This window comes from Tachyglossus aculeatus, chromosome 25 (genome assembly GCF_015852505.1).
Source record: "Tachyglossus aculeatus isolate mTacAcu1 chromosome 25, mTacAcu1.pri, whole genome shotgun sequence".
Lineage (NCBI taxonomy): Eukaryota > Metazoa > Chordata > Mammalia > Monotremata > Tachyglossidae > Tachyglossus > Tachyglossus aculeatus.
Genome location: NC_052090.1, coordinates 17,753,837 through 17,766,151, shown reverse-complemented (window position 1 = coordinate 17,766,151; position 12,315 = coordinate 17,753,837). Strand labels below are relative to the sequence as shown.

Below are 12,315 nucleotides of genomic sequence, written 5' to 3'. Positions count from 1 at the left end.
AAGTAGACAGGAGTCAATAGCATCAAAATAGATAATAATAATAATAATGATGATGGTATTAAGCGCTTACTATGTGCAAAGCACTGTTCTAAGCTGGGAAGGTTACAAGCTGACCAGGTTGTCCCACTGGGGGCTCACAGTCTTCATCCCCATTTTACAGATGAGGGAACTGAGGCACAGAGAAGTTAAGTTACTTGCCCAAAGTCACACAGCTGACAATTGGCGGAGCCGGGATTTGAACCCATGACCTCTGACTCCAAAGCCCTTGCTCTTTCCACCTAGCCAAGCTGCTTCTCTAGATAGATAAATAGAATTATAGATATATACACATCATTAATAAAATAAATAGAATAATAAATATGTACAAATATACACAAGTGCTGTCGGGTGGGGAAGGGGGTACAGCAGAGGGAGGGAGTAGGGTGATGGGGAGGAAGAGCAGAGGAAAAGGGGTGCTCCAACTGGAAAGGCCTCCTGGAGGAAGTAAGCTCTCAGTAGGGCTCTGAAGGGGGGAAGAGGGCTAGTTTGGCGGAGATGAGGAGGGAGGGCATTCCAGGTCCAGGGCTCACTGTCAATCCCCATTTTACAGATGAGGTAACTGAGGCACAGAGAAGTGGAGTGACTTCCCCAAGGTCACACAGCAGACAAGTGGCAGAGCCTGGACTAGAACCCAGGTCCTTCAGACTTCCAGGCCCAGCAATCCAGGTTAGGAAGATCCAAGTAATCCAGGAGCTCCCCAAATAAAGGGTGACAAAAATGAAACCCAGCGCCTGTAGCACAGAGTTGGGTGCTTTAAGGCACTGACCTGAAAAAACAAGTAGGCTATTTGTGCTGCTCAAAATAACCAGGTGATCTAATAAATGTGACATATTGTAGGAGTCATTAAACTACAATAGGATTGCGCGAGTGTGCCTATAAACCAGCACACTGTGATGCACTTGTGAAAAACATTTCTTACTGGGAAAATCTAAGACATTTATTACTGACATCGAACAAATGAATACTAGCAACAGGCAAGCCAACACCATGCGTATTTAAGATTGTAGTTCTACATGATTTAGAATGTAGTTCAAAACATCCTAGGCCAAGAATCATCTAAAACCCAAACTGCCTGCTTTGGCAGGCTGAACATGATATCTGTGGCACAATTGCATAACCAGTCCTTCTTGATGTTACAAAATCAGGGACTTTTCAACACCAGAAAGGGCAAGGTTGGAGCTTGGCTTGGGATTTTGGAAAGCAGTATGGCTTACTGGAAAGAGCACGGATCTAGGAGTCAGATCATCTGGGTTTTAATCCCGGCTCTGCCACTCACCTGCCATGTGACCTTGGGTAAATCACAATTTCTCTAAGCCTCAGTTCTCTCACCTGCAAAATGAGGATTCAATACCTGCCCTAAGACTGAGAGTCCCATGTGTTTGGTAATAAAGTAAATGTTTAACCAATACCATAATTATTAGTATTATATTATTGTTATTATTAAGTAGAATTTCATGAGGTCTCCTTCATGAGGACTACTTCTTGGGAGCAACTGAAAACTATTTTCCAGGCTGTATTGAGGACACATTCCCTCAAGACCCTGAATCCCAAGAATGAAACAGACTATGAGCTCTTTGAAACCAGAATCTAGGCCTCTAATCTTTTTGTACCCCCTCATGGAGCCTTGTATATTGTCCGCCACACTCTTCATGGGCTCAAAAAATGTTCCTGAGTGGCTAACTGAATCCTAGAAGTTCTTCTAAGCTTTTCCCGAAACCCAGAGCCATATGAAAGAATCATAAGCTCAATAGTATTGATTGATCACTTGCCTAAAGGTAATTTTCTTTTGGGTAATGCAGGGAAGAGAACAACAAGCAGTACTGCCCTCCTGAAGAGAATGGCGGAGCCAGCTCAAACAGTGGGTAAACAAATAAATACTTTTAAAACAAAACATCACAAAACACCACAAATAAATACTTTTAAAACAAAACATCACAAAACACCACAAGGACCGAGAAGAAGAGATTTGTAAATGCAAATAATGGAGTTTATAGACTATATGGGGAGGGAATAGTTGGAGTGTTTGGAATGCTTAGTCGGATGGGGTTAATCGGGAAGCCTATGGAGGAGGTGGATCCAACAGATTTGAAAGAGGGCAAAGGCATTTGACGTGGGAGAGCATTCTGTGGGGGAGGAGGAAAAGTTATGAGCAAGAGCTTGGTGACAGGAAAGTCAAAGGCAAGTTCTCAGAGCTGCAGTGGGTTAGAGCGACTGGAGAGGAGAGAACTAGAACAGGCGATTAAGGAAAGGCAAGGACAGATGGGTGATACGTTGTCAGTTGGGAGAAAACCTTGAAGCCTAAGATTAGTAGTACAAACGAGATGAAAATGGCAACTGGAAGCCACTGAGATTTTCTAAGCAGAACTGTGGCATAACCGGATCGGCAGAAAAGATTTTTGCTGGACCCTGTATCAAGAGACTTGGGAAAAGTCACTCAACCTCTCTGTGCCTTTGTTTCTTCACCTCTAAAATGGGGATACTCTACTTACTCTCCTTCAGCTTGTGAGCCCTATGAGGGACTGATTGTAAACTTCTTGAGTATAGGGATTGCTTTTATTCATTCTATTACAAAAAGTGCTACAGTGTCTATTGTTTGATTGACTGACAATCCTCTCTATCTACCCTAGCCCTTAACCCAGGGCTTGGCATCTAGTACACCCTTAATTCCACAACTATTGTAATTATATGATAAATTGTAGTAAAGAGAAGCTGGGGCTGGTACAGCAGCAAAGAGGCTGATGCAGTTACCCAAGTAAGAGATGGTAGGACTGGGATACATTCCTGAATTACTGCCAAAGGCTGGACATGTGAGGTGAGGATATTAAAGAAGAAAGTTTTTCATCCTAAAATTCCCCAACTACAAAACAAACCAACAAACCTAAAGGCAAATTATGCATTGTCAAAATTTTCAAAGATTTCTACTCAAAAAGCACAAAATTAATTCAACAATATTCAAAAATGCATAGTCCTTACCTGAACCAGTCATTAAAATGAAGTGTAACAGAAACAGAGCAACTCTGTCCCCTCCATCAAAACAAGCAAATAAAAACCAAAAAAAAAACAAAACCAAAAAAAAAAACAACCTCAAACCCATCTCCAGATGCTGTCAATTCAGCATTCCAGTTCTCTCAAGCTGTAAACCCCATCCAATACTCTGGTCCAACAGCTGCAGAATCCTGTATTACCTCAGGCTTTGGGAGTGAAGAAAACCCAGACTTGCTTTTATTATGAGTCTTGGTGTTTGTCCAAAGTGTTTACTCACAAGTTGTTTATACAGTAGTAGAGCATTTGGAAACACGGGTGTCGTGAACTGTTAGACGAGGGAAGCGGAACCGAAAGACGGAGCCAGGAATTTTCACCGACAAACCGAATCCTAAACAGCAGGCCATAGCGGGGGACAGCCAATTGCCTAAGAGTCTGTCATTCAAACACCAACATCTGCAGTCAAAGCAGCTGTAAATGGGGACAAGATGCGTGATAAATCCACCTCACAGGAAGCACTCTCACACACGGAATTTGCCGTTTGTCCACTGGTCCTAAGGCAAATGGATTTTGTTAGTAGGTCTCTCCCTCTAGACTATACGCTCGTTGTGGGCAGGGATCGTCTCTACCAGCTGTGTTATACTGTATTCTCCCAAGCGCTTACTGCACACAGTAAGTACTCAAATATGATTGACTGCCATTAAAAGTGGTGTACAAGTCTAGTCTTCAGATCTCCTTCAATGCTGAAGTGATTGCATAGCAATGCTCTGCTGGCCTTGACACAATCTGCACACAATGCTGTACCAAGAAAGAGGTGCCTCGTTGGAAAAATAATAATAATAATACCAATAATGGTATTTGTTAAGCACTTACTATGTGCCAGGCACTGTTCTAAGTGCTGGGGTAGATACAAGGTAATCAGTCCCTATCCCATTTTACAGATGAGGTAATTGAGGCCTAGAAAAGTGAACTGACTTGCCCAAGGACACACAACAGACATGTGGCAGAGCTGGGATTAGAACCCAGGATTAAAACCCAGAACCCAGTCTAACAGTAATAATAATAATAATAATAATGGCATTTGTTAAGTGCTTACTATGTGCAAAGCACTGTTCTAAGTGCTGGGGGGATACAGAGTGATTAGGTTGTCCCACGTGGGGCTCACAGTCTTGATCCCCATTTTACAGATGAGGTAACTGAGGCACAGAGAAGTGAAGTGACTTGCCCAAAGTCACACTGCAGAAAAGTGGCGGAGCTGGGATTAGAACCCAGGACCTCTGACTCCCAAGCCCTTACTCTTTCAATCAATCAATCGTATTTATTGAGCGCTTACTGTGTAAAGAGCACTGTACTAAGCACTTGGGAAGTACAAGTTGGCAACATATAGAGACAGTCCCTACCCAACAGCAGGCTCACAGTCTAAAAGGGGGAGACAGAGAACAAAACCAAACATACTAACAAAATAAAATAAATATTTTTTATTTTTTTTTCCACTGAGCTACGTTGCTTCTCTAAGTACGTGGTGCTGAATCCCCATTTTACAATGAAGAAACAGAGACACAGAGAAGTGACTTTCCCAAAGTCACAAAGCAGGCAAGTAGTAGAATCAGCATTAGAACCCAGGTCATCTGCCTTCCAAGTCTGTGCTCTTTCCACTAGACTTCGCTGCTTCTCAATAGCATCCTATCCAAACACAGAATGAAAACACATGTTATAGGAGAGGTAGCTACATATTTTTCTTCTGTGGTTTCCTGTGCTGAAGCAGGGGCCTGAACCAAATGACCTCTTGAGGTCTCCTTCCAGCCCTAGAAATCTATGAATCAAAGGCAACAGCCAAGGAACTGTAAATATTCCTTTAACAGCTAAACTGCACTTTTCTTTGGATCCCCATCTCCAATTTTGCTTTTAGTTCATTTAAACTACTTAGAAGTATCTTGAGGCGCATTAAAACTCACCTTGAAATGCATCATACTTTCAAACATGTCAAAACACAAACTTTTGGAATGAACAATGGCAGAGAGAGCATTGGATAGTTCACTACATAAACTCTCAAGAAAGTTTCCCCATGTTTGTATCGAATGTTGTAAAAGCCTTGCCTGCAACCGAGCAACTTCCAAACTATTCATCTTGCTCCAAGGCAAAAACCAGACTCCTGGACCCTTACTAATTCTTCCCCAAATTTGACTGCCTGAATGATGTATTGTTTCCTTTTGCTTAGGGATTCACCTTTGAACTTCTCTTCACGGTGTTTATAATTTGAGACTCACAGTTCCATGCCCAGTTCAAATTTTAACTGCCCACATGTTCCCCATTTTTATCACCAAATATATTGGAAAAGAAGGGAGCAATTTGCTTCTCCTATTGAGGGCTGCCAATGGAAAGATCAGGTCGTGGAGTTTTACATTCTTGTGTGGCTGTTCCTATGAGATTTGAATTCACAGTTGCCAAAAGAGAAGGTTTATGGTCCAGGGCTTTGATGGATAAAACATAAACTCAGCTCTGCTTCCCCCATTGCTAAGCCAATCATCTATTTCCCAGTGCCTCAGTCTCAAATCAACAGAGAGGAAAAAAAAAATGATAGCTCCGTTAAGTGCCTGCTTAAAAAAATTCTCTATCAGAAAGGAAGAAATCATTTCAATTACAAGGATGAAACAATTCTTCATGAACACCTGCCTGCTCAAGTCTTTTCTTTACATACACTAAAGCTTCAAGGTGCACTTGAAAAAAAGTACATTATGTGGTAATATTATGCCCTAATTACCATCATTCCCACTAACCCTCTCTTGAGCGTGTCTGTGCAGGAAAGGAGAGGGGAAAGTGGGCTGGAACACTGGACAGCTATGGGAAATGAGCAGCAGGCTCAGCCTGGAAATTCGGAATTAGGGTGGAGGGGGTGGGGAGAGGAGGGAAGAGCTGGAGGAGGCAAGGATCAGGCAGAGAGGCCAAAAGCCACTACTTAGGTCTGTGAGCCACATTTTAAAACAATGTACTGTTAAAGTCTCCCTGGGGGGTTTGAGAAAGTGGTCAGGGGAATTAATAATAATGATGGCATTTGTTAAGTGCTTACTATGTGCAAAGCACTGTTCTAAGCGCTGGGGAGGTTACAAGGTGATCAGGTTGTCCCCCGGGGGGCTCACAGTTTTCATCCCCATTTTACAGATGACGCAACTGATGCCCAGAGAAGTTAAGTGACCTGCCCAAAGTCACACAGCTGACAAGTGGCAGAGCCGGCATTCAAACCAATGCCCTCTGACTCCAAAGCCCGGGCTCTTTCCAGTGAGCCACGCTGCTTCTCTAATAATAATGGCCTTTATTAAGCACTTACTATGTGCAAAGCACTGTTCTAAACGCTGGGGAGGTTACAAGATGATGAGGTTGTCCCAAGTGGGCTCACAGTCTTCATCCCCATATTTCAGATGAGGTCACTGAGGCCCAGAGAAGTGAAGTGACTTGCCCAAAGTCACACAGCCGACAAGTGGCAGAGCCAGGATTTGAACCCATGACCTCTGACTCCAAAGCCTGGGCTCTTTCCATTGAGCCATGCTGCTTCTCTTTAAATGATCCCTTCTATTACTGTTGGCCTAGTGGCTAGAACATGGGACTGAGAGTCAGAAGGAACTGCGTTTTAAACCCAGCTCTGCCAACTGTCTGCTGTGTGACCTTGGGTAAGTCACTTCACTTCTCTGTGCCTCAGCTCCCTCGTCTGTAAAATGGGAATTAAGACTGTGAATCCTATGTGGGACAGGGGCTACGTCCAACCTGATTAGCATGTATCTACCCCAGGGCTTAGTGCAGTGCCCTGGTCATAGTAAGTGCTTAACAAATACCACAATTTTTATTATCAGTACTATTATTATTTTTATATCTATCCTGCTCTTAATCTATCACCATACACAACATCTACTGCCACACTTGGGCACGCACAGCTTTTGAATTGTGTGGGACCAATAAATGTTTGTTTAGCATGGAAGTAATTCACCGTTGGATGTAAAATGAAGAAACTGTCCTTGCACTTAGATTTGCACCCTTTATTCACTCCTCCCTCAGCCCCACAGCAGCTATATACATAGAAATAATTGATTTATTAATGTCTGTCTCCCCCTCCAGTTATAGACAGAAAATGTGTCTATCAACTGTTACATCGTACTCTCCCAAGCACTTGGTTCAGTGCTCTGCACATGGTAAGCACTCAATAAATATGATTAAGAAGTATGATAAGAAACATGACCTAGATAGATATTACTTTAATGAAAGCAAGTCCAATAAATGCTTACTAAATTCCATATTCAGTAATTATTATTAAATCCCGGCTCCGCCAATTGCCAGCTGTGTAACTTTGGGCAAGTCACTTAACTTCTCTGTGCCTCAGTTACCTCATCTGTAAAATGGGGATTAAGACTGTGAGCTCCCCGTGGGACAACCTGATCGCTTGTAACCTCCCCAGCACTCAGAATGGTGCTTTGCACATTGTAAGTCCTTAATAAATGCCATTATTATTATTATTATTAAATACAATATTGCAATTCTTTGATTCTGCTCAGCAGCTGAGAAGAGCACCCTTAGTTTTCAATAAGCTGGTTGGGTAGAGACAGCCATATTCTACAGCTCCAACAGACAATAGCAGTTGGAAGTCTTGTATCCTCTTCCAAGTTTTCCCTGCCTCAAACTCTCGCCAGGTCCCCGTGGGAAAAGCATATCCTTGTAAAAAAAATTTTTTGCATGAAAAATTAAAAATTGGGACTGAGCTGGCAGTGAGCTAGCCTGACTTTGGTGGACTGTGCCACTCATACAAAACGAACATTTTTGTCCTTGGTGTTCAAAGCTGACCCCAATGATGAATTTTTACGGAGGCAGAGGGAGGGGGAATGGGAAACCAACCAGTGGCTTGGTCTGCACAGAACATTTCTACCTTTTCCATCTATCAGCTAGATGTGGTACTCTACCACTCAAGTAAAAACTCTTTGAGGGCATGGAACATGCCATGTACTTCTTTTAAACTTTCAAGTGATTAACACTGTGCTTATACACTCAATAGTACTATTAATTCTACTCCTACCAGCGCTGTCCTAGCATTGCCTAGTCCTTGGGAATTGGATAGACTGGAAGAAGGGGAAAGAGACACCCAGGGGGCTAATATCCCCCTAAGACAGCAACCATTTACTGGACAGGCAAGATGCCCTGCATGGTCCTGGAACAGTCATTGCAGCTACGTTTGGCTTACTTCCAGCAATGCCGCTAATGCTTGTTCAGTGGAGCTACTATGTGATAAGAGATGTTCTGGGACAACTTCAAGGCATTCAGTAGGAATTCTTATACAGTATTTTGTTCCTGAATCTTTGAGTCAAAGACTTCATAACTATTACCAACTACCTGATTGTAAATACGGTACATAGGGAACAACATTAATAAATGGACTGAATTGAGCATCTCCTGGATTTAATGCACTGTTGATTAGTTCACCTTTTTCAGGCAGCAGCAAAATACTTTCAGTCCTCTAATAGCTAAATGAATGAAGGAACCTTCTTGAATCCAAAACTTCCTACCAGCTGAGCCGGGTTTGAGGGAAAGTCTGGCTCATAATTGCTTCAACTTCAATTTTACCAGGGGGCCAGAGGGAGAGAATAATCACAGCATCATCAGTTATGATCTTTTTAAAAAAAGCTACTAGCATAGTGCAGGACAATGCCAGAGAGTGTTACCTTAAAAAGCAAGACTTTGAAATAAAATGTTAAGCAGGGTAACCTAGTGGAAAGAGCACAGACCTGGAATCAGAGGACCTGGGTTCTAATCCTAGCTCTGCCGCTTGTCTGCTGTGTGATCTTGGGCAAGTCATTTAAATTCTCTGGGCCTCAGTTACCTCATCTGTAAAACAGGGATTAACTGTGAGCCCTATGAGGGACAGGGTCTGTGACCAAACTGTTCTGTATTTTATCTACCCCAGCACTTCAACAATGTCTGGCACATGTGTAAATGCTTAAATACCATTAAAAAAATTAATGTTTACCAAATAAGGCTTTTAAAAAAGCTGTGCTTTCATAACTAATCTTTTCCTCTTACTTGTGAGAAAGATCTCACTGCTCAATTAGCAACCTCCCAATCCACTGGGCTGCAATGTAATTTATTGATACCAACCAAAAATATTCAAGTTGATCAACTGATCCTCCAGGAGGCCTCCAAAGAATAAGCCCCACTTTTGTCTGCTCCCTCTCCCCTCCCCATTCCCTTAGCTCTACACCCCCCTGCCCCACAGCACTTGTGTATATATGTACATATTTATAATTACAATTTTATTTATGTTTATTAATAATTTCTATATATCTATAATTCTATTTCTTTATAATGATGCTACTGATGTTGGTTTACTTGTTTTGCTGTCTTGTCTCCCCCCTTCTAGACCGTGAGCCCACTGCGGGCAGGGATTGTCTATTTCTCACTGAATTGTACTTCCCAAGCACTTAGTATAGTGGTCTGCACACAGTAAGCACTCAAATATGATTAATGAATGAATCAATCAACTGAATGTGTTCGATACCACACAGATGGCCACGAGCTGCGAAAGTTCACAAAGTTAGAAACTATCAATTGGCAAAAGAATCCCATTCAGGGAATGTGCTAGACTAAATCATCCTCCAAACAAGGAATCATCTGAGGTTCAAAGAGAAGCAAGCACTCTGCACTTCACAGAATGTTTCCACCCCTCAGAATCCCCAATGAAAGAAAATAAGACCAGTCTTGGCGGTCCTAAGCCACTCGAGAAAAAAGTTGGTCTCAAGTCCTGTTGTGACAGATGGAAGCCAGATTTGAAAGGGGACATGGGTTTAGTTGAGAGGAAAAAAACCTCAGAACTTGCCAAGGTCTCCACTTTATCAGGCTACACACTGTTTTTAACCCTGAAGGTTGTTAAAGGGTGCCTACCCTCCCTTCTCAAGTATCCTGCGTTTTCCCTCCACTTTTCTCAGGAATTTAAGGATTTAGAGATCTTCTTTTCCTTCCCCATAGAGCTTCCTAGAAGTGGCATGAGGCAGTGGGAGAGAGCTGTCCCGTTATTCGCCCTAAAAGCATCTGTAGCAATAATAACAATATTACATGTACGACAGAAGGAATTCAGGCAGCATGGATGTGTTTACAGCCTCTCTACTGAACCAGCTCTGACCTGAGGACTAGTGAACCGAGGATAATTTAATTCTATCGGCAACAGAGAGAAACAGATAGAAAACAGACATCTGAGATCTCAATACATACATTATAAGTGCATATAAAGTTATTTTATATAACTTTCAGACCCTCGGGATCCTTCTCCTTCCAGCCCCCAGTTAAGGAACTGAAGATAGGACCGGCTTATTATTGCTGATGGGTTTTTAAATATTGAGCATCAGAGATTAGTTTGTTTTTGTGGGTTTTGGGGGTTTTTTTGCTGTAAGACCGACCCAGAGACGATGCAAAGAAAACAGGTCTCCAAGTCAGGCACCCAGACAACCTCCCCCTTGCAAATTAACTTTTCGAGTTGCAACACAGGCTTTTTGCACAACTCCAACACCCTAAAGAGCCTCCCACCCCCGTCCCCCACTGTTTATATGTACATATTGATTGTTCTATTTATTTTATTGACGATGTGTATATATCTACAATTTTATTTGCTTATATTGACGCCTGTCTACTTCTTTTGTTGTCTGTCTCCATCCTTCTAAACTGTGGGCCCGCTGTCGGGTAGGGATCCATTCATTCAATCGTATTTATTGAGCACTTACTGTGTGCAGAGCACTGGACTAAGCGCTTGGGAAGTACAAGTCGTTAACATTATAGAGACGATCCCTACCCAACAATGGACTTGTCTCTACTTGGCACTGAATTGTACTTTCCAAGCGCTCAGTGGAGTGCTCCGCACATAGTAAGCGTTCAGCAAATGCGACTGAATGACTATACCTCCCCTCCACCATGCAGTCCTCCCGATTTCGGCCTTTTCCACCCCCATTCCCGGGCTGGGATCTGCAAACTTTGGCCAGGCCAAACCCAACGGGAGGCAGAGGGGAAAGAATGGAGGAAAAGAGGGGAGATGCCCCGCAGGGTGGACAGCTGGTGGACCTGGCGGGCTCCCGGAGAGGGAAGGGAGGCTGCATGCGGGGAGGAGGATGCATGCAGGGGGGAGAATTCATTCATTCAATCGTATTTATTGAGCACTTACTGTGTGCAGGGCACTGTACTAAACACTTGGGAAGTACAAGTTGAGAATGTTGCATGCAGTGGGAGATTACATACGGGGGGAGGTTGCATGCTGGGGGGAGGTTGCATGTTGGGGAGGTGGATGCATGCAGGGGGGAGAGTTCATTCATTCAATCGTATTTATTGAGAGCTTACTGTGTGCAGAGCACTGTACTAAACGCTTGGGAAGTACAAGTTGAGAATGTTGCATGCAGTGGGAGATTACATACAGGGGGAAGATTGCATGCTGGGGGGGAGGTTGCATGCTGGGGGGGAGGCTGCATGCTGGGGGGGAGGCTGCATGCTGGGGGGGAGGCTGCATGCTGGGGGGGAGGCTGTATGCTGGGGGGGAGGCTGCATGTTGAGGGGAGGTTGCATGTTGGGGGGAGGTTGTATGTTGGGGGAGGTTGTATGTTGGGGGAGGTTGTATGTTGGGGAGGTTGTATGTTGGGGGGAGGTTGCATGTTGGGGGGAGGTTACAAGTTGAGGGAGGAGGTTGCATGCTGGGGGGGATACATGCCTGGGGAGGTTGTATGAGGGAGGAGGTTGCATGCTGGGGGGGATACATGCCTGGGGAGGTTGTATGAGTGGGGAGGTTGCATACGTGGGGAGGTTGCATGCGGGGAAGGGTTGCATGCGAGGGGACGGTGGCAGCCCCCTCGCCCGGGGAGGCCGGGAGGTGTCACCCGGTTGGCAGAGCGTCCGGAGCCGTGGCAGCTGGCAGGCTGCAGCCCCGCACGGCCGCCCGCCCGCCCGCCCGCCGCTTCTTACCTCGCTCGCAGCTCCGCACGAGCTCCCGGCCCAAAGCGCCGCGGCCCCCGCCGCCGCCGCCGCCGCCGCCCCCTCCTCCTCCTCCGGGCAGCGGGGAAGGAGCGGAGCGGAAAAGTAGCGGCCGGCGGGGAGTCCAGTAAGTAGCCGCCGCCGCCTCCTCCTCCCCGAGCTCAATGAAAGTCCCGGAGCGCCGAGTGGCGGCCGCACAGCCCGGGCCCGCCCACGGCGCGCTCAGGCGGAGGGGGGGACGGGCACCGGGACCCCCTTTTTCTGCCACGCCTCCCGCCCAACCGGGGCTGAAAGGGGCACCCCCTCTTTCAGAAT

General features: G+C 44.8%; 1 protein-coding gene across 1 annotated transcript in view; it reads right to left on the bottom strand.

The window, feature by feature from the left end:
• Positions 1-12,057, bottom strand: part of FAM110B (family with sequence similarity 110 member B) — a 136,281-nt gene extending 124,224 nt beyond the window's left edge. Inside the window, exon 1 of the mRNA XM_038766694.1 lies at positions 11,992-12,057. The gene's annotated coding sequence lies outside the window, so the exon portion shown is untranslated. The remainder of the gene's footprint in view (positions 1-11,991) is intronic.
• Between the last annotated feature and the right edge of the window lie 258 nt (positions 12,058-12,315).